Source organism: Schistocerca piceifrons, chromosome 8, assembly GCF_021461385.2.
Source record: "Schistocerca piceifrons isolate TAMUIC-IGC-003096 chromosome 8, iqSchPice1.1, whole genome shotgun sequence".
In the NCBI taxonomy this organism is placed as follows: Eukaryota; Metazoa; Arthropoda; class Insecta; order Orthoptera; family Acrididae; genus Schistocerca; species Schistocerca piceifrons.
The window spans coordinates 469,827,762-469,846,998 of NC_060145.1; the positions used below are offsets into that span (position 1 = coordinate 469,827,762).

The 19,237-nt window shown below is 46.4% G+C and overlaps 1 pseudogene; it reads left to right on the forward strand.

The window, feature by feature from the left end:
- The first annotated feature begins 17,628 nt into the window (after positions 1–17,628).
- LOC124712853 lies at positions 17,629–17,746 on the forward strand (annotated as a pseudogene).
- The last annotated feature ends 1,491 nt before the right edge of the window (positions 17,747–19,237 follow it).

Consider the following 19,237-nt stretch of genomic DNA (forward strand, 5'->3'; position numbering starts at 1 on the left):
CCCTCTATTGTGAGTGACGTTGAGACGAATGAGATTAGTGTGTCACGGTTTTGTGATGTACCAACGTGTTTACTAAAATTTTAGGAAGACGTTCGTAATGTGTGATCAGGCTAACACGCTGAGCCATGTTTTTTTCGTAAGTGGTCAGCCGGTCCCATTCCCCTATGTCTTTCTTTTAGCTCTTCTATGGTTTTATATCTCTTTTAATCCCTGGTATAGGACCTTCCACTTTTTTTCAGATGTCTTCAAGATGAGTTGGGAATGATACATTTCCTCTTCACTGTTTGCAACAAGTTTGACGATTTCATACACATTCGTTTGTTTTAATGAGTGTAAGGGTGCTGATAATCTCGCAGTTAAGCGCCCATAGGATCCACCCACGCCGGCCGAAGTGGCCGAGTAGTTCTAGGCACTACAGTCTGGAACGGCGCGACCGCTACGGTCGCGGGTTCGAATCTTGCCTCGGGCATGGATGTGTATGATGTCCTTAGGCTAGTTAGGTTTAAGTAGTTCTTTAGTTCTAGGGGACTGATGACCTCAGAAGTTAAGTCCCATAGTGCTCAGAGCCATTTTGATCCGCCCACAAACACACACACACCTACACACACACACCTACACACACACACACACACACACACACACACACACACACATACACACACACGTTTTTATTTTAGGATTCTCTACACCTCTTCATGCGTTATAAAATTAGTCTGCCATTGTCTGCCGAGCAGGGGACGTGTCAGATGCTGATGTAATCCCTGGAACACCACTGCACAAGTGTGAACTACAGTTGACTTTCACTGCCACGAAAGTGGGAATGCAGCAGCTATGCTGACTACGCATTAGAGTGTGAAGTACGTATGATAATAGGTACGCAAACTTTACGCCATTGGGTGCAAAGTGGAAGCGCTCGGGTCAAAGGTGCTTCATGCTAACGTCATGCGTGCAAACTGCGTGCCACTGGGTATGCATAGCAAAGAGGGCACGGAGCACTGGAATGTGCGGTCACTGGGGGGAGGGGGGCGGGGGGTGGGGTGGGCTCCCTCCCCTCCAGGGCCTTGGCACATTGCTGGACGTGATGCGGCTGATGTCATAATTTCTAGTATGGCCTTGGGGATAACGAAGTGCTGATGATGGTATGGCATGTGCAGTTGTCACAGCTGTCATCTGAAATCACAGATAAAAAAGTGATGATGGATTCTGCATGAGCGTTTCTGGCCAGAACTCTCCTTGCCACATTGCTCTCCCTTCCCTCTGGGAGAATTAGTAGAAAGTTAGGTGAGATACATTCAGGATACAGTCCTATGACTCCTGGTAACTCGTTGCGTTCTTTAACCACCATTTTGCAACTTAATTAGTTAGCACTAGCTTCTGAGGTCCGCCACCATCGCTGAGTGTACAGCGCTCTGGCTTGTCATGCTGCGGGGCTTGGGTTCGATTCCCGGCTGGGTTGGAGATTTTCTCCGCTCAGGGACTGGGTGTTTGTGTCGTCCTCATCATCATCATTTCATCCTTATCGAAGCGCAAGCCGCCGAAGTGGCGTCACCTCAAAAGACTTGCACCAGGCGATCGGGTCTGCCCGCAAGGAGGCTCTCGCCACGCGACATTTCATTTTCACTGGCTCCTGAGGAGTAATCCGTAGGTAGCAGGCAGACCATTGCCGAAAGAAAGGCACGCGGGCTGTCCCAGCAGGAAGAGAACCTTGTACCACCGAAGTAACTGTTATTAAATGACTTGCTTGCACGCACAAACTATACAGGTTCGTCACAGGGCCAAATAAGGTTAAGCAACAGCTATCGTAAAAACAGGTGGCAACACAGATTAGCAACGATTTACAAAGACTTACTTGTAGAAGTTTTCCAATACTTAACTGTGGTATGGGATTATGCTTCGCATAACAGTCCAATGTTTATTTGCACTGATCGGTCTTTAAGCACTTGTGTAGGTCTACATCGGGTGAACGATGGCTGACATCAGTTGTATAGTGTATAGTGTACAGTATAGCTGTTCTTGGCAGCGAGTGAAGATCAGTCCTGAAAGAGACTCTCATAATACTGTCGATTGTCTGACGATTATTGTGAGTGGAGCCGTGTCTCTGTTTACATTCGCTCCTAACGGATGGATGTCCGCTTGGGGACTACTCGTGTGACGTAAAGCAGATACATAACACAGTCCTAGTCGCGTGCACTCTCTCTGGAGTCCAGCGTTAAGTTCACTGCCAGAAAAAAATTGGTGCACCCTTTTAGAGGCTTCCAATACACTGCAACAGTGCATATGGAGTATATGAAGTGAGTACATATACAAATCAATAACATAAGCGGTTCTGAGGTACCAGGTACCCACCTATGCTGAACACCCATATGAGTACGTGGTGTAGTCTCCACAGGCGGCAAGGCAAGAGCTGACTGTGGCATGTGGTCGATCGTACAGATAGCGAATACTGTCCTAGGATACTTTAATCCACGCTTGCTCGACCTGCTCACGTAGATCTGTAAGAGTTATGGGTTGCTGAGTTGGACGAGTCACTTCTCGTCCCATCGTATCCTACACGTGCTCGGTTTGTGACACATCCGGAGATTGTGATGGCCAGGGATATTGCTGCACGTCTTGTATAGCACGTTGAATTTCAAGGGCAGTGTGTGGGCGAGCATTATTCTGTTGGAACATCACCTCACCTGCCTCTTGCAAGAACGGGTAAGAGAATGGGTCTAACAACGTTCCTTGCGTACCGACCGGTGGTCAGTGTTCCCTGCAGGAACACCAAACGTGAAAGAGAGTTGTAGCTTACCGCACCCCAGGCCATGAGCCCTGGGGTGGGGCCAGTGTATCTTGGACGAATGCACTTTACGAGACAGCACTGTACATGCAAACGACCCTCACTTGCGTGCAGGCAGAATCTGCTCCTATCGCAGAAGACGACGGCGCGCCATTCCATCTGCTAAGTGAATCTGTGACCGTACCAGTCGAGCCGTGCATGCCGATGCTGTGGTGTGTCTTTTGACTTGGCAAGACAGCCAAGTCACTATGCGAGGATGCCGAAAGGCACGCGTTAAGCTCACGCAGACTGGCGTGAGGTCTGGAACAAGGTAAAGTAGTTGAGTCTAGTAAGAAAAGAACGTAGTTGCTGGAATACTTAACTTTAATCCATAATTGGAGAACATCGCTCTTCATGATACATAATTACAATCTCAATATAACTGGTAATGGCGCCTTGCTAGATCGTAGCAAATGACGTAGCTGAAGGCTATGCTAACTATCGTCTCGGCAAATGAGAGCGTATTTGTCATTGATCCATCTCTGGCAAAGTCTGCTGTACAACTGGGGTGAGTGCTAGGACGTCTCTCTAGACCTGCCGTGTGGCGGCGCTCGGTCTGCAATCACTGACAGTGGCGACACGCGGGTCCGACGTATACTAGCGGACCGCGGCCGATTTAAAGGCTACTACCTAGCAAATGTGGTGTCTGGCGGTGACACCACAGTGTGAATGGAAGACTGGATAGAGATGTATGTGCGCCTAGTTACACTGCTAATAACCTGTTCGCAACAGTTCGTGCTACACGTCTGTGTTCACAAGCCCTCTTATCTGTGCTGTGGTAAGTGTGGGCCCTGCCATCGCTGCCCTTGCAATACGACGGTCCTGGCAGGCGTCTGTGCGGCGTGGACATTCAGAACCTCATCTACGGGTGTGACAATGTTCACATGATCGCTGCTACCAGCATCGTTGCACAACTGACGCAGCACGTCCAACTTGTGTGGCAATTCTCCGAAAATACTATCCCGGCACTCGGAAGACCAAAATTTGACCCATTTCAAACTCGCTCAGTTGACTGTGGAAAGCAGGAGTGTGTCTCCGTGGCATGGTTGCCTGATTGCTTTACACGTTTGCACCACACTGAGCTCTCTGAAACTACCGGCGCGATATGTTGCTTTGTCGGTACGCCTGCCGACTGATGTCAATGCCCGACCACCTGTCATATTTCTCTTTCTTTGACGACTCTCTCGACCGCCAATACGGGCTGTATGTTTCTGCCCTGTTACCTCCTGGAGTTCGCTTTCGTCGCCTGCTTCAGCAACTTGACTTTACCCTCCCTACGACTTTTCGAGTGGGTGACAGCCCGACGCCACCTTGGCTCCAGGCTCAGGTTCGCGTTCACCTTAAACTAAGCTCGCTCCCAAAGGAGAGGACCGCGGATTCGATATACCGCTCGGGGTTTGTCGAACTTCGTTCGCGGCTCGCTAATAACGTCTTTATTTACACAGATGGCTCCAAGACTACTGCTGGTTTCGGACGTCCCTTTGTCGTTGGAGATGATACCTTTCAATACCGGTTCCTTGACCAGTGTTCGAACTTTACAGCTGAGCTTTTTGCTCTCTGCTCAGTATATCCGCCTCCATCGTCATTCTCCCTATGCCATCTGCTCTGATTCTTTGAGCGCCATTCAGAGTCTCCGTGACCCATATTCGGACCACCCTCTCGTGCAAAGTCTCCGTGACCCATATTCGGACCATCCTCTCGTGCAACGCATTCAACGGTCCCTTCAGTCGCTAGCTGATATCGACGCTCGTGTCCTTGTTTTGTGGATTCCTGGCCACGTTGCATTGCCTGGGGATGAAGCTGCTGATGCTACAGCCAACGCTGCTGTCTTCCTGCCTCGGACAGATTCCTTTTGTGTCCCATCAACTGATGTTAGTGGGGTTCTTTGTCGGCGCGTTTCATCATTGTGGCATGAGGCTTAGTCCTCTCTCCATGAAAATAAGCTTAGGGCCATCAAACCGATCCCGACGGCTTAGACGACCTCCTCACGCCCTTCCCGGCGAGAGGAGGTCATTTTGGCCAGGTTGCGGATTGGGCATTGCCGATTTAGCCACCGCTACCTGTTGTCCGGTGATCGCGCCCCGCAGTGCCCCTGTGATAATCCATTGACGGTGCGCCATGTTTTATTGTCCTTTCCCCGTTTTATTCACTCTCGTGTTGTCCTGTGTCTGCCGTCTACCTTACAGGAACTTTTAGCTGATGACGCTCGAGCAGCTGCTCGTGTTCTTCGTTTTATTACACTGACGGACTTGTCCAAAAAGATCTAACTCTTTTATTTTGTTTCTCTGCGTCTCCGTAAGTACTTTCTGATGTTGCCCCCTTGCGTTTTTCTACGCTATTAGTGCACTAACGTTTGGGACTGGGTGCTAATGACCTTAGTAGTTGAGCGCCCTAAACAAAACAAAACAAAAGAGCTCTCTGGATGTGAACATTCTCTATTAAAGGATAGACACAGATGGCGCTTTGGTAGCCATGCCTCTACGCTAGCTGTTGGCGGACGACGCTGAAACTATCATCAATACTTTTACTATCGTCTAGGTGGCATATGCCATCATCGTATCAAATCGACGTCGTCTTTCCTGGTGTACATCTTTTTCCGGTAGTGTATATTTTGCATGACTCGCAGGCAGCTGGGCGGTGTTCTATGTAGGCTGTGCTGCATATGTTCTGCAGGACAAAGCAGTCGCTACACGAATATTCCGCTTCCCACCCACCTCAGTGCCTTTTACATCCTCTACTGCTGAAGCTTCAACCAAACTCCCACTCCCCAATCATGAAATCCGTCCTGGCCTATACGCATCCTTCAACACTCGATCCCAGCCACATCGTAACGTGTACTATCGTTTCGCTCTCGTTCCACTTGCCTCCTCATCCAATATTCCACAGTTCTAGGCGGAGTTATTACCGCACGATCTTTCCACTTCCATTGCGAATGTAATTGCATCTCACTAACCACCAGAGCAATATTTTTAAAATATCCATCTAGCCATTTGCTTTAATCGATTTAGAAACCAACGAATAACCTAAATCTGGTGAATTAGGATTTTGACAACCGTTGTACCGTATTTTATTACCCTTGGTAGACAGGTATTCAGTTCGTGGTTCAAGATGAGTTTGAATTTTAAGCATAGCTCTCTTTTGTTCTTGAATTTAAGCTAAATGTTCTCAACTTAAGTTTTACATAGATTTTACTGAATGTCTATCAGCTACGCAAAAACACTATGATGTACTTCTTTCTTTTTTGCCGATGATTGTCGCTATAACAGCACTATGATTGTCAGTACCTGTCTGATGGCACTATAGACAAGATTGGGTTTATTTGTAGCCAGGCAGTCTATAATGCTGCCACCTACAGATCCAATTTTGTTTTATGATCAAGTGTTTAGCGTTGCTTCACGCATATATTTGTTTTGTTTGTTGTCTGATGGCACTATAGACAAGATTGGGTTTATTTGTAGCCAGGCAGTCTATAATGCTGCCACCTACAGATCCAATTTTGTTTTATGATCAAGTGTTTAGCGTTGATTCACGCATATATTTGTTTTGTTTTCCTCCTTCGTCTGATTCGAGGGATATTCTTAACCTGCAGCACGGCGTAGTCTTGAGACCTGTTTAATGCAATGCGCGACACTTCCGTTAGGGAAGCAGTGGGAGTAATTCTCGGCCATTGTTTGCTCACAAACAATTCGTAATGAACAGGACTTACGCTCAGCACCGTGCTTGCAGACTACGACGTTCGGACTATTTACTTACCAGTGCCACTGCGAAATGAAGTTTCAGTTAGTTCCGCGCGCTACTGTGCACAAAAGGAGGTACAAACAGCTTTGTTGTCAATCCATGGAGCATCTGTACCGTTCCGTAGCGTTCAAACTGGGTGTACCATCTCCTCTTATGTTAATGACACCGTGTTGGCATTGTGCGATCTGGCTTTCCTCGTTTTCTTTGTGACGGAGCATCCACCGCCTTGTAAAATACACACATCGCGCAGCGGCTCTGTACTATAGTGTCGTTTTCACATCCCTGTGAATATCCACTCCCTACACTTTGAAATAAATCTGTCGTAGGACTGTGGAGAAAATTCTATGCTCGTGCATTATGACGTTTTTGCAGAAGGAAACTCTCCTCTCTAAGAACCAATATGGATTCCGAAAACAGAGATCTTGCGAAGCACAGCTCGCTCTGTTCGTCCATGGAATCCATAGAGCTGTAGAAAGTAGAGGCCAGGTTGTTGCCGACTTCCGGAAGGCATTCGATACAGGTCCACAGTGCCATTTAGTGAAACAGATGCGAGCTTACCGAGTGTCGGAACGGATCTGTAATTGTATACAAGACTTTGTAAGAGACAAACTCAGTTCTCTATTGACAACGGAACGAAATGGGAAGACTGAAAGGTAATTTCAGAAGTACTCTAGCGTCGTGTTATTGGGCAATTACGGTTTACCATATACACTGAAGAGCCAAAGAAACTGGTACACCTGCCTAATAGCGTGTAGGGCCCCCGCGAGCTCGCAGAAGTGCCGCAACACGACGTCGCATGGACTCGACTAATGTCTCACGTAGTGCTGGAGGGAACTGACACCAAGAATCCAGCAGGGCCGTTCACAAATCCGTAAGAGTACGAGGGAGTGGAGATATCTTCTGAACAGCACGTGGCAAGGCATCCCAGGTATGTTCAGTAATGTTCATGGCTGGGGAGTTTGGTGGCTAGCAGAAGTGCTTAAACTCATACGAGTGTTACTGGAGCCACTCTGTAGCAATTGTGGACGTGTGGGGTGTCGCATTATCCTACTGGTATTGCCCAAGTCCGACGGAATGCACAATGGACATGAATGGATGAAGGTTATCAGACAGGATGCTTACGTACGTTTCACCTGTCAGAGTCGTATCAGGGGTCCCATATCACTCCATTTGCACACGCCCCAAACCATTACAGAGTCTCCACCAGCTTGAACAGTCCCCTGCTGACACGCAGGGTCCATGGATTCATGAGGTTGTCTCCATACCCGTACACTTCCATCCGCTCGATACAATTTGAAACGAGGCCTGTCCGACCAGGAACGTGTTTCAGTCGTCAATAGTCCAATGTCAGTGATGAGGGGACCAGGCGAGGCGTAAAGCTTTGTGTCGTGCAATTATCAAGGGTACACGAGTGGGTATTCGGCTTCGAAAGCCGATATTGGTGATGTTTCATTGAACGGTTCGGACGCTGACACTTGTTGATGACTCAACATTGAAATCTGCAGCAGTCTGCCGAAGGGATGCACCTCTGTCACGTTAAACGATTCTCTTCATTCGTCATTGGTCCTGTTCTTGCAGGATCTTTTTCCGGCCGAAGCGATGTCGGAAATTGATGTTTTCCCAGATTCTTGATATTCTAGGTGTACTCATGAAATGGTCGTGCGGGAAAATCCCAATTTCATCGCTAGCTCGGAGATGCTGTGTCCCATCGCTTGCGCACCGACTCTAACTCTAGATTCAAACTCACTTAAATCTTGATAACCCGCCATTGCAGCAACAGCAACCAATCTAAGAAAGTGCCAGACACTTGTTGTCTTACATAACAGTTGGCAACAGCAGCGCCGCATTCTGCCTGTTTGCATATCTCTGTATTTGAATACGCATGCCTATACGAGGTTCTTTGGCGCTTCAGTGTACATAATTGATCTAGCCGATAACATCGAAGCTCTAACAGGTTTTTGCAGACTATGGCGTTATCTACAGGATTGTGGTAGAGGCAGAAGACAGCCACGAAATACAGGAAGGACTGCAGAGGACCGACGATTAGTGCGAGGCCTGTCAGATGATCCTGAACGTCAGTAAGTGTAGCATACAGCGCGTACATTGGCACAGAGATCCATTACTCTTTGATTAAGTATGATAAAATCTTCTGCAAACAGTAACTACCGTAAAATACACTACTGGCCATTAAAATTGCTACACCACGAAGATGACGTGCTACAGACGCGAAATTTAACCAACAGGAAGAAGATGTTGTGATACGCAAATGATTAGCTTCTCAGAGCATTCACACAAGTTTGGCAGCGGCGGTGACACCTACAACGTGCTGACATGAGGAAAATTTCCAACCGATTTCTCACACAGAAACAGCAGTTGACCGGCATTCCCTGGTGAAACGTTGTTGTGATGCCTCGTGTAAGGAGGAGAAATGCGTACCATCACGTTTCCGATTTTGATAAAGATAGGATTGTAGCCTATCGTGATTGCGGTTTATCGTATCGCGACATTGCTGCTCTCGTTGGACGAGATACAATGTCTGTTAGCAGGATATAGAATCGGAGGGTTCAGGAGGGTAATACGGAACTCCGTGCTGGATCCCAACGGCCTCGTATAACTAGCAGTCGAGATGACAGGCACCTTATCCGCATGGCTGTAACGGATCGTGCAGCCACGTCTCGATCCCTGAATCAACAGATGGAGACGTTTGCAAGACAACAATCACCTGCACGAACAGTTCGATGACGTTTGCAGCAGCATGGACTATCAGCTCGGAGACCATGGCTGTGGTTACCCTTGACGCTGCATCACACACAGCAGCGCCTGCGATGGTGTACTCAACGACGAACGTGGGTGCACGAATGGTAAAACGTCATTTTTTCGGATGAATCCAGGTTCTGTTTACAGCATCATGATGGTCGCATCCGTTTTTGGCGACATCGTGGTGAACGCACATTGCAAGCGTGTATTCGTCATTACCATACTAGCGTATCACCCAGCGTGATGGCATGGGGTGCCATTGGTTACATCTCTCGGTCACCTCTTGTTCGCATTGACGGCACTGTGAACCAAAAAATGCTTCAAATGGCTCTGAGGACTATGTGACTTAACTTCTGAGGTCATCAGTCGCATAGAACTTAGAACTAATTAAACCTAACTAACCTAAGGACATCACACAGATCCATGCCCGAGGGAGGATTCGAACCTGCGACCGTAGCGGTCGCTCGGTTCCAGACTGTAGCGCCTAGAACCGCAAGCACTGTGAACAGTGGACGTTACATTTCAGATGTGTTACGACCCGTGGCTCTACCCTTCATTCGATCCCTGCGAAACCCCGCATTTCAGTAGGATAATGGACGACCTCATGTTGCAGGTCCTGTACGGGCCTTTCTGGATACAGAAAATGTTCGAATGGTGCCCTGGCCAGCACATTCTCCAGATCTCTCACCAATTGAAAACGTCTGGGCAATGGTGGTCGAGCAACTGGTTCGTCACAATACGCCAGTCACTACTCTTGATGAACTGTGGTATCGTGTTGAAGCTGCATGGGCAGCTGTACCTGTACACGCCATCCAAGCTCTGTTTGACTCAATGCCCAGGCGTATCAAGGCCGTTATTACGGCCAGAGGTGGTTGTTCTGGGTACTGATTTCTCAGGATCTATGCACCCAAATTTGCCTGAAAATGTAATCACATGTCAGTTCTAGTATAATATATTTGTCCAATGAATACCCATTTATCATCGGCATTCCTTCTTGGTGTAACAATTTTAATTGCCAGTAGTGTACCTGGGAATAACTGTCCAGAGACACCTTAGGTTAGATAACCATTTTAATGGTACAGTTACCGACCTGACTTGAAGGATCAAATCTACCCTTACGATCGTTTTCTTCAGTGCTGCGGCGTCGCCGAGGGGGTGCCCCATCGTTCCAGAAGGGAGGGAATCGCGTCTGGAGATCTTTTAGCGCAAGGAGCGAGTCAGTCCAGTGTGAGGAAGCCCGCAGGGCAGTTCCCAGGAGCTCGTGCTCCACCCATCCTGTGTCAAAAATGAATTACTTTTGCTATATTGTGGGATATAGTCAGACGAACCTGATCAAGCCTGCAGGGCAATACGTGGCAGCTTGTGTGCCACGCATCGAGTCTACAAAGTGAATTAGTTTTGTTACGTTGTGGGATATAATCAGTCAACACTGTTCATGGGACCGAGATGGATTCTCCTCTTCCCAGCGAGTGCCCTTTGGGAGTCCTCACCAAAGGATGAGGGAGGCTAGTCCTCCTGATAGTCATCTTATCTTTAGTAAAGGGACTCAAGGAGTCATAAAGCAGTATTTATTACAGTGATCAAGAGCAAGGAGCGGACGGTGGAATAAGTTCCCGCTTCTAAATCGATCAAGGATCAGAAGGGCTTGCAGGTACCTTAATGTTTATCAAGCGCTTGGGAAACGATTTCTTACTGGTCGAGACTAACAGGGCAATGCAAGTAGAACTACTTAGCTAGTCATAAAAACTGGGTTGCTATGACATGACTGTTGACTTGCGTAACTGCCTTGTCTCCAGAAAGGGTGCGATAATGTGCCATGATATTATGGACAGAGATGTAAGAGAGTTGAAAAATGAATGGGCATGACATGTGATGTCAAGCGCCGGCACGCCATTTGGGAACGATAGAGAGGAGATGGCTGAAGAAGACGTCAGCCAATAGCACGCTGACCGACCCTTATCCAGGACGACAACGCGACAGCAGCGGCCCATTTGCGGAGAGGACATAAGCGGCGAGACCGACTGGTCACGGCCTAGTTCAGGAGTAGATTCAAGACTAGCGACTTAGATAGAAGCGTCAACACTAGTTATCTCGCTTGTACTTGCTATGTAGCATTGACTTAGCATTGTTTATACTGAAGAACATTGCTTACCTTGCATGTCGCCCTTTGCTTGCGACATATCTGTGTAACCGTCAAAGTAAAGTATTGTAATCTTTGTCTTTTATAATAAATCTCATTAACACGATTTCTTTGAATTGTTTGTCTAGCGAACCAAGTACGTAGGATTCTTAGCCTCCACATATTTGGCGACTAGGCTGAATTTAACAGTGATATTCAGTTCTCCAATGCTGCCTGAACACGTCATCGCAGGTTTCCTCCGACTTAGGGTTAGGCCTTACGTACCTAAACCCATGCGGTGTCACAAATGCCAGCGTTTTGGCCATAAAATGCCGAGTTTTGGAGACAAAGCGACCTGTGGCAAGTGTGGAATGGAGCCATGAAGCTGGGCTGATTGTCTATCTCCAGCAGTCTGCATTAACTGCTCTGGGCGCCAACCGATCTGGAGCCGAGACTGTCCTGTTTTTGCTCAGGAATGCAAAATTCAAGAAATGAAAGTGACCAAGCGAATCCACTCCACAGAAGCCAGAAAGGAATATAGGACGACGAAATACACTGTCCTTGCCACTTCTTATGCGCAGAAACCCTTTTCCAAGGTCGACACTTCAACGCAAACGACGTCCAGTGTACCACACTATCCATCACCAGCACCCACACCTGCACCCGAACCTGTACATACCAAAGCAAAGTTAACATGAACATAGCAATTCAGGCAGCTACAGCAGAAGATATCACCAATGTTTTCGCAGTGAGCATAATTAAGGCACCCCAAATATAGGGTGTCTCTCAACACCCAATTTCCTCAAAGCATAGTGCCTCTCAGCGCCCGCTTTCCCCCTTATCCTTGAAGGCAAAGGGGGCAGCCAAAGGGTATCAGTATTTGGGTCTAAAGCTGTTCTGGGCGCTATCACGTCATTCTGGCACGTCTGACTGATGAGGAGAATATCAAGGATTTTGATGCTTCATCATCAGACCCAAGCAGCCCCACCACCCTCGCCTCTCACCCTAAGAAAGCCCCACAACCACAGTGCATGCATAAAGGTAAATCGAAACCACACTGATGAGATTGCACTCATATTCCAATGGAATGGAATTCCTGTACTTGGAGGTCATCACCTCTACATAAAAGACGACCTTACTAGCTTGCTCGTGACAGTGGGAAAGGTAGATTAACATTGTTCATCAAGGACCCTTCCCATTCTTCACTTCTGCTCTTAACCACAACGCTACAAGCGGCTGCTGTTCAGACAGTGGTCCATGTTGCTGTCACTATGTGCTCTATGCACTTACCAACCCATGAGCCCATTACCAGTGAGATCCACAAACGTCTTCTTGATGAACTACCCCATCCTTTTCTCCTTTTATGGGACTTTAATGAGTACAATGTGCTGTGGGTTTCTACCACCACTTACCCCAAGGGTTGGGTACTTAAGGATCTGACATGCACCACAGATATCATACCCTTGAACATGGGTCGAATTATACAATGCAGTGGATTCGCCTGCCCTGGCAGACATTGCTCAATGAGAGTGGACAACGGCCTTCATGGTAGTGACCACTATCGTATCTGGATCCATCTGCCCGATAGAGAAAATCTCAAATGGATGCTGGGAACGGTTTCTCAAAAAGACCAACTGGGTACTTTACAGGCAGTTAACTATTTTCGAATAGTGGGTATACAAAAACACAAGTGAATTTGAATGCAACGTGTAAACATTTCAAAGGAATCAGTGAAAAACCTTTGGAAGTTTAAGATTTTGAACCAAGAACACGAGATTTTTGCAAATAATGTATCCCCTTTACACACCCACCCACCCACACACACACACACACAGATATATATATATATATATATATATATATATATATATATATATATATATATATTGTAACACCCCACCTGTCACTTATCTGGTTTTGGCGTGGGTTCACCCCAGCTAATTGACTAACAGATCAACAGAGAGTGCAAAACTGCCACAATATCAGATAACGCAAAGAAAGTAATAAGGCCCTATGACTCCTGATTGAACTGCGGTGGCAGTGTTGACATTAATTGACTCAGAATTGATCCCTTTTAATTAAGAAGGGGTGCACATTGATGTTATATTCAGCTATTGAATACTAGATGCAAATGTTGAACATAAAATTAATTAAGAAAGTGACCTGGGATTTCAACTACTTGATTGAAAACACATGCAGTCGATTAGCACAAATTTATTTTAACTCATGACCTTCAATCATCACATTACATGACTCTCCTAACAGGCAGTGGGAATAAATTGCGTTTACATGGAGTAAAGCGCGATAAATCAAAATTAATTCCTATCGACTGACCCAGGCGTAATGCGAAGTGCGAGAAGAATTCTACAATACACGGCCCATGAACCCCTCATGGAAACTTTGCAGACGTGATCCAACAAATTAATCAGTGGCCTAACTCAAGCCGGAGCGGGCGCAATATCACCGAATTCAGTGTGGCGTCATTGTGTGGACGTCGGCCGACCTCGTGGTGCTGCAAGGCTGCGCTCGTCTATTCACTCCTAGCTATCTTGCGCAGTACATAGCTGAACGAAAACTTTCTATCTCCAAGCTCAATCGCTCCATTTGCTAAGTCCTAACTGCAGAGATGCTCACTTTCTCTCAGGCAAACTGAGTAAAGAACACCACGTCCGCACTCAAGGCAAGCTGGGAACTGAAGACCTCTACGGAGACTTCTGCCAGTCCGCTCTTCACCTCGGTTTCCCCTCCAGCGAAATCACTTACGTCAATTGCAGCACAAGACACGTTAATTATGCGTCGCTTCCCAGCGCCGACCAATGCCTGCTCTGGGAAGTGAACAAATTCCGACAAAATTTCCCTTCCTCTCAAATTCTGCTATTTAGCTCCTCCCAGGCTACCCATCAAGGTTAGCGTCTGCACAAAACACCAATTTTTCCGGAATTCTGACTCCCAGGAGAGTAATTCAAATTCCTTGGTCCTACGTTCCCATCGGAGGCCGGAGTATTTCATTCTGTCGCTCTTCACCTGATTTACTTCTGACTCTGTGGATCGTGAATTCAGTCTGAAGTTGCTATAGTTACGAACACGCATATTTTGGCCTCTGTTGACCGCTCCACCGTAGCTTTGCGCGGTCTTCTCGCATGTGTCACTGAAAACGGGACGATGGACATTTATCAACAGGCATACAAGCTCTCTGTCTGCTTCCTGGTACACCAGCATGGGGTTAACCACCCCCTCACTGTCATTCATTTTAAGGCAGCTGGAGGCCGCGCCCTGTTTCTGCTTTCTCAGAGTTTGAGCTGCCTATTGTCGCTTCCCTTCCCTGCTCCCCAGCCCGGCCGCGGTCAACTCTGAATACTTCCTTGGGATAAACTAACCTCCATGCATTGTGCCTTGTCAGTCATTTTTGTTCAGCCCTACTGTTCACTCAATGTGAGTTTGGTGATCTTTAACGACTTCATGTAAGGGACATAGTTCTTGCCAACTTACAATATATATATATAAATATATATATATCAAAGAGATTTGCATCACCTCGGTTCCGAGAGTTCAAGAACCAGTACAGAAATTAGAATAGAGGTCAACATAAACATCATTTCCGCCCTATTTATTACTCATGAAAACCACACAACGCATATCGTACCACCATACAGCGAGACCTACAGAGGTGGTCGTCTAGATTTCTGTGCACATCAGTACCTCCAATGCCCAGTAGCACGTCCTATTCGTTGTGGCATACTATCCACAAGTTCATCAAGGCACTGTTGGTCCAGATTGTCCCACACCTCAAATGTGATTCAGCGTAGATCCCTCAGAGTGGTTGGTGCGCCATGTCGTCCATAAACAGTCTTTTCAATCTATCCCAGGTATGACCAATAGGGTCCATGTCTAGAGAACATGCTGGCCACTCTAGTCGAGTGATGTCGTTATCCTGAAGGAAGTAATTCACAAGATGTGCACGATGGTGGCACGGATTGTCGTCCATAAAGACGAATATATCGCCAATATGCTGCCGTCATTGTTGCGTTGTTGGTCGGAGGATGGGATTCCTGTATCCTACAGCCGTTACGGCGCCTTTCGTGACCACCAGCGTCGGTTTGTTGTCCATTACGAACAAAATTGTAGCGCACTGTGCCGCAAGGAAGCAAGACAGAGGATGTTGCTATGGGTGGCTGGTATCCTCAACAACACAAATGCACACGTGGATTAATACAGTTCTTTATTTACATGAACTGGCAGTGCTACATATCTAGAATGGAGTCCATGTCCTGTGGTACAAGATGATCAGTAATAGTTTTCTTGCAGACAATATCGGTAATCCTACTATTACAAACTTCAGTCTCACTATAGTCACTAATCTGGTCGCTATGTACCGTCATAGCCAATGACGTGAACTGAGCCCGTCCTGCGAGTGAATGACAGACGCCAAACTGGAAGAGTGAGTCAGCTGGGCCCTCTTGTCAGCGGCAGCGGCCTAAATACATGCTATAGAGAGGGCGTTGGTGGCGTGTTGGTTGCTGGTATGTCTCAATTTCGCGCTACATCTTTGCCTACCGGTGTGCTGGCGACAGCTTACGCCAGTACAAAAAATATTTTTGAATCGGAGTTATTCGTATCTATTCGTTAGAGCTGTCCTACATTAGTGTGATATTTGTTTAATAGATGTGTATGAACAGGAATAGTAAACCACAAAGAACAATGAGTACTCCAGCAGCGATTCAGTAGCGCTGCATGCTTGGCGGCAGCAGTCAGTACGCGCCAGGGCAGTGCCGTCAGTGCTGGAGTAGCGCTTATTTTTTGTCCCTGCCCTGGTAATAAACAAGGATAAAGCGAATATTGAAGCATGCTAATCTGGGACCTTCTGTCGAACGGGCATGTCAGATTGCACTTTAAAAATAATTTTGTTTCTTTCGGGACGCTGGACATTGCATGAAAGACATGACGAGCAGTATTTGTGTGGGCTGATTCCACCTACTCACGGCAAAGACAAAGTTGCAGAGACACGTCGAAATACCAGGGAAAACGCGCCTGACGACGCTCAGGAGAGACGCCCTGTACACAGAGTACTTCACGCGTTTTCCAATGCAGCGTCGTTTCGCAGTTTTAAAGCAATCGCTGAAAAACTTTCGAAGACTTACGATTTCGTACATACGAACATTATACCTGTATAAATAAAAATGTAAACATTCGTGGTTGAAAATCTTAAATCTGAGAAAATTCTTCAACGATTGCTTAGATTTTTCGCACAACGTTGGATTCGAGTACGTGTAAAATATATATATATATATATATATATATATATATATATATATATATATATATATATATATGTAATGGTTATAGAGGAAATATATATAAAAATGTAAATATTCGTTTGTTAAAAATATTAAATCTCTAAAAGTTCTTCACGGATTGCTTCGAAATTACGACAGAACGTTGCACTCGAATACATGGGTGTTTTTATACACCTATTTTTGAAATATATGTAGTATACAAATAAATATGCAATAGTTAAGGAAGAAACGCTACTACCAAAAATCCTGAAATGTTCTTGACTGATTTGCTTTACAGAGAGAGAGAGAGAGAGAGAGAGAGACCGCATTCGACTGCTCTTGAGAAGATAGTTACCGTAATATAGCGTTTGTTAACGTTGACGCTCAATCGCATCGTAAATAGATTCGAGAAATGTCCTAGAATTTGAGAGCACGGTGGCCAGAATCGGAATTAACAGTGCAAACACAGCCAAGCAGAGCTCTCGTGCTACGCTATATCAGAATGTCAACACATTTGCCTGTTTACTTGTCTGTACTGCTGGCCGGTCATTTCTGCTTCAATATTCGCTGCATACACCAATGAGAAGAAGTTCTGATGTACTACTTTTATATAATGAATGTAAAAGAAATGCCGTAAAGCAGTGCCACGGTATAAGGCTATCTATCTGGATCGACAATGTCCGACGCACCAGGCAATTGCACGAATCGTTAACATGCTAGTGTGGATAGGCTGCTTGAACGTCAAAAGGATGACAAAAAAGAAGACTGCAACTGACAGAGAACACGAAGAAGCTGTTCTGGGTACGACGCTAATGAATCCGCACAATGGTGCGAGACGTATTGCCAAGGAATATGGAATCAGCCGGACGAGTGTCATTCGCATCCTGCATCGACAGAATTACTATCACTGTGATCAGTCACTGGCCAACGGCCTTGCCGCAGTGTTAACACCGGTTCCCGTCAGATCACCGAAGTTAAACGCTGTCGGGCTGGGCTAGCACTTGGATGGGTGACCACGCGGTCTTCCCAGCGCTGTTGGTAAGCGGGGTGCACTCAGCCCTTGTCAGTCAAACTGAGGTGCTACTTGATTGAGAAGTAGCGGCTCCGATCTCGGAAACTGACATACGGTCGGGAGAGCGGTGTGCTGACCACATGCTCCTCCATACTCGCATCCAGTGACGCCTGTGGGCTGAGGATGACACGGCGGCCGGTCGGTAACGTTGGGCCTTCATGGCCTGTTCGGGAGGAGTTTAGTTTTTCTGTGATCAGTCACTACATCAGGCAGTTGACGACCGTGATTTCTAACGTCATATTGATTCTTGTCAGTTTGTCCTTCAGCAAATGACAGACGCCCTACGTTTTTCCAAAGTGTGCTCTTTGCAAATGAAGCAACGGTTACTAACCACGCTAATGTAAATCTGTATTGCCTGCAATACTGGACAGTTGAAAATCCACCCTGGCCTCTTCAGGGGCAACATCAGCGGCCCTGGAGCGCAAACGTACGGTGCGACATCAAAGGAAATTACAACGTGGGGTCTTACTTCATCTGAGACGTTCTAAATGGACATTCGTAAGCACACTATCTGACGAACATTCTGCCTGTTCTTCTAGAAGAGATACCACTGGATATTCGGTGGTGACTGCAACACGACGGTTGTCCAGCACACTCGTCCCATGTTGCAACGAACGCTGGATAACAAGAAATTCTGTTGTCAAATGGCCTGTGAGATCTCCCGATTTGACGACTCTCGATTTCTTTCTTTGGGGAGTCTATGACGAAGCCCCAAATACACCCGATGGTATGTGTCGTCGAATCGCCAGTGTATGTTCGACCACATCATGCACTGTAATTACGTTTGTTCTTTGTTCTTTCTACTGGCGGCTGCAAATGTGCCTCTCAGTCCATGGTTTAAACGCAAGTTTCAATAAAGGATAAAGCTATTTTTTTGGAAGACCATATTTATGTCATGTGATTTAGATCGTTACCAAATCATTGTTAGTCAATTGTTTATTTCATTTACTTGTGTACGAAGCTGCACTGTAACGTCAAATAAGTTGACAGCTTCTATTGCACGTAGCTGGGAACACTGTCATTATGCGCCTACGTCCAGCATGAAACGACATTTCGTTGAGCAGAAAATTTATTTTGCGGTGTGCAGGTGGTCACGAAAGTATTTCTAATAAAACGTTCACTTCAACGAATCTATCCCATATGATATAACTTAGAGCAGCGTAGGTAGACACAGTTATGCAACAGCATGTATTTTGCCTCTAAGAAGCCCACAGCCACGTACAGGAAAAGGTGTGTCACATCTTACTTCTAACATTTAGATATTTAAAATAGTACTTGCTTTTTGCATCGTATAAGACCTCTTTATTTTTGAAGAATGGACAGTTGATTTCTCTGTTTCAGCTCGTGTCTTGAAAAGAGACTGTAAGACGAACATCAATAAAACTAAAAGCAGGGCAATGGAATGTAGGCGAATTACGTCAGGTGACGCTGATGGATTAAGATTAGGAAATGAGACACTG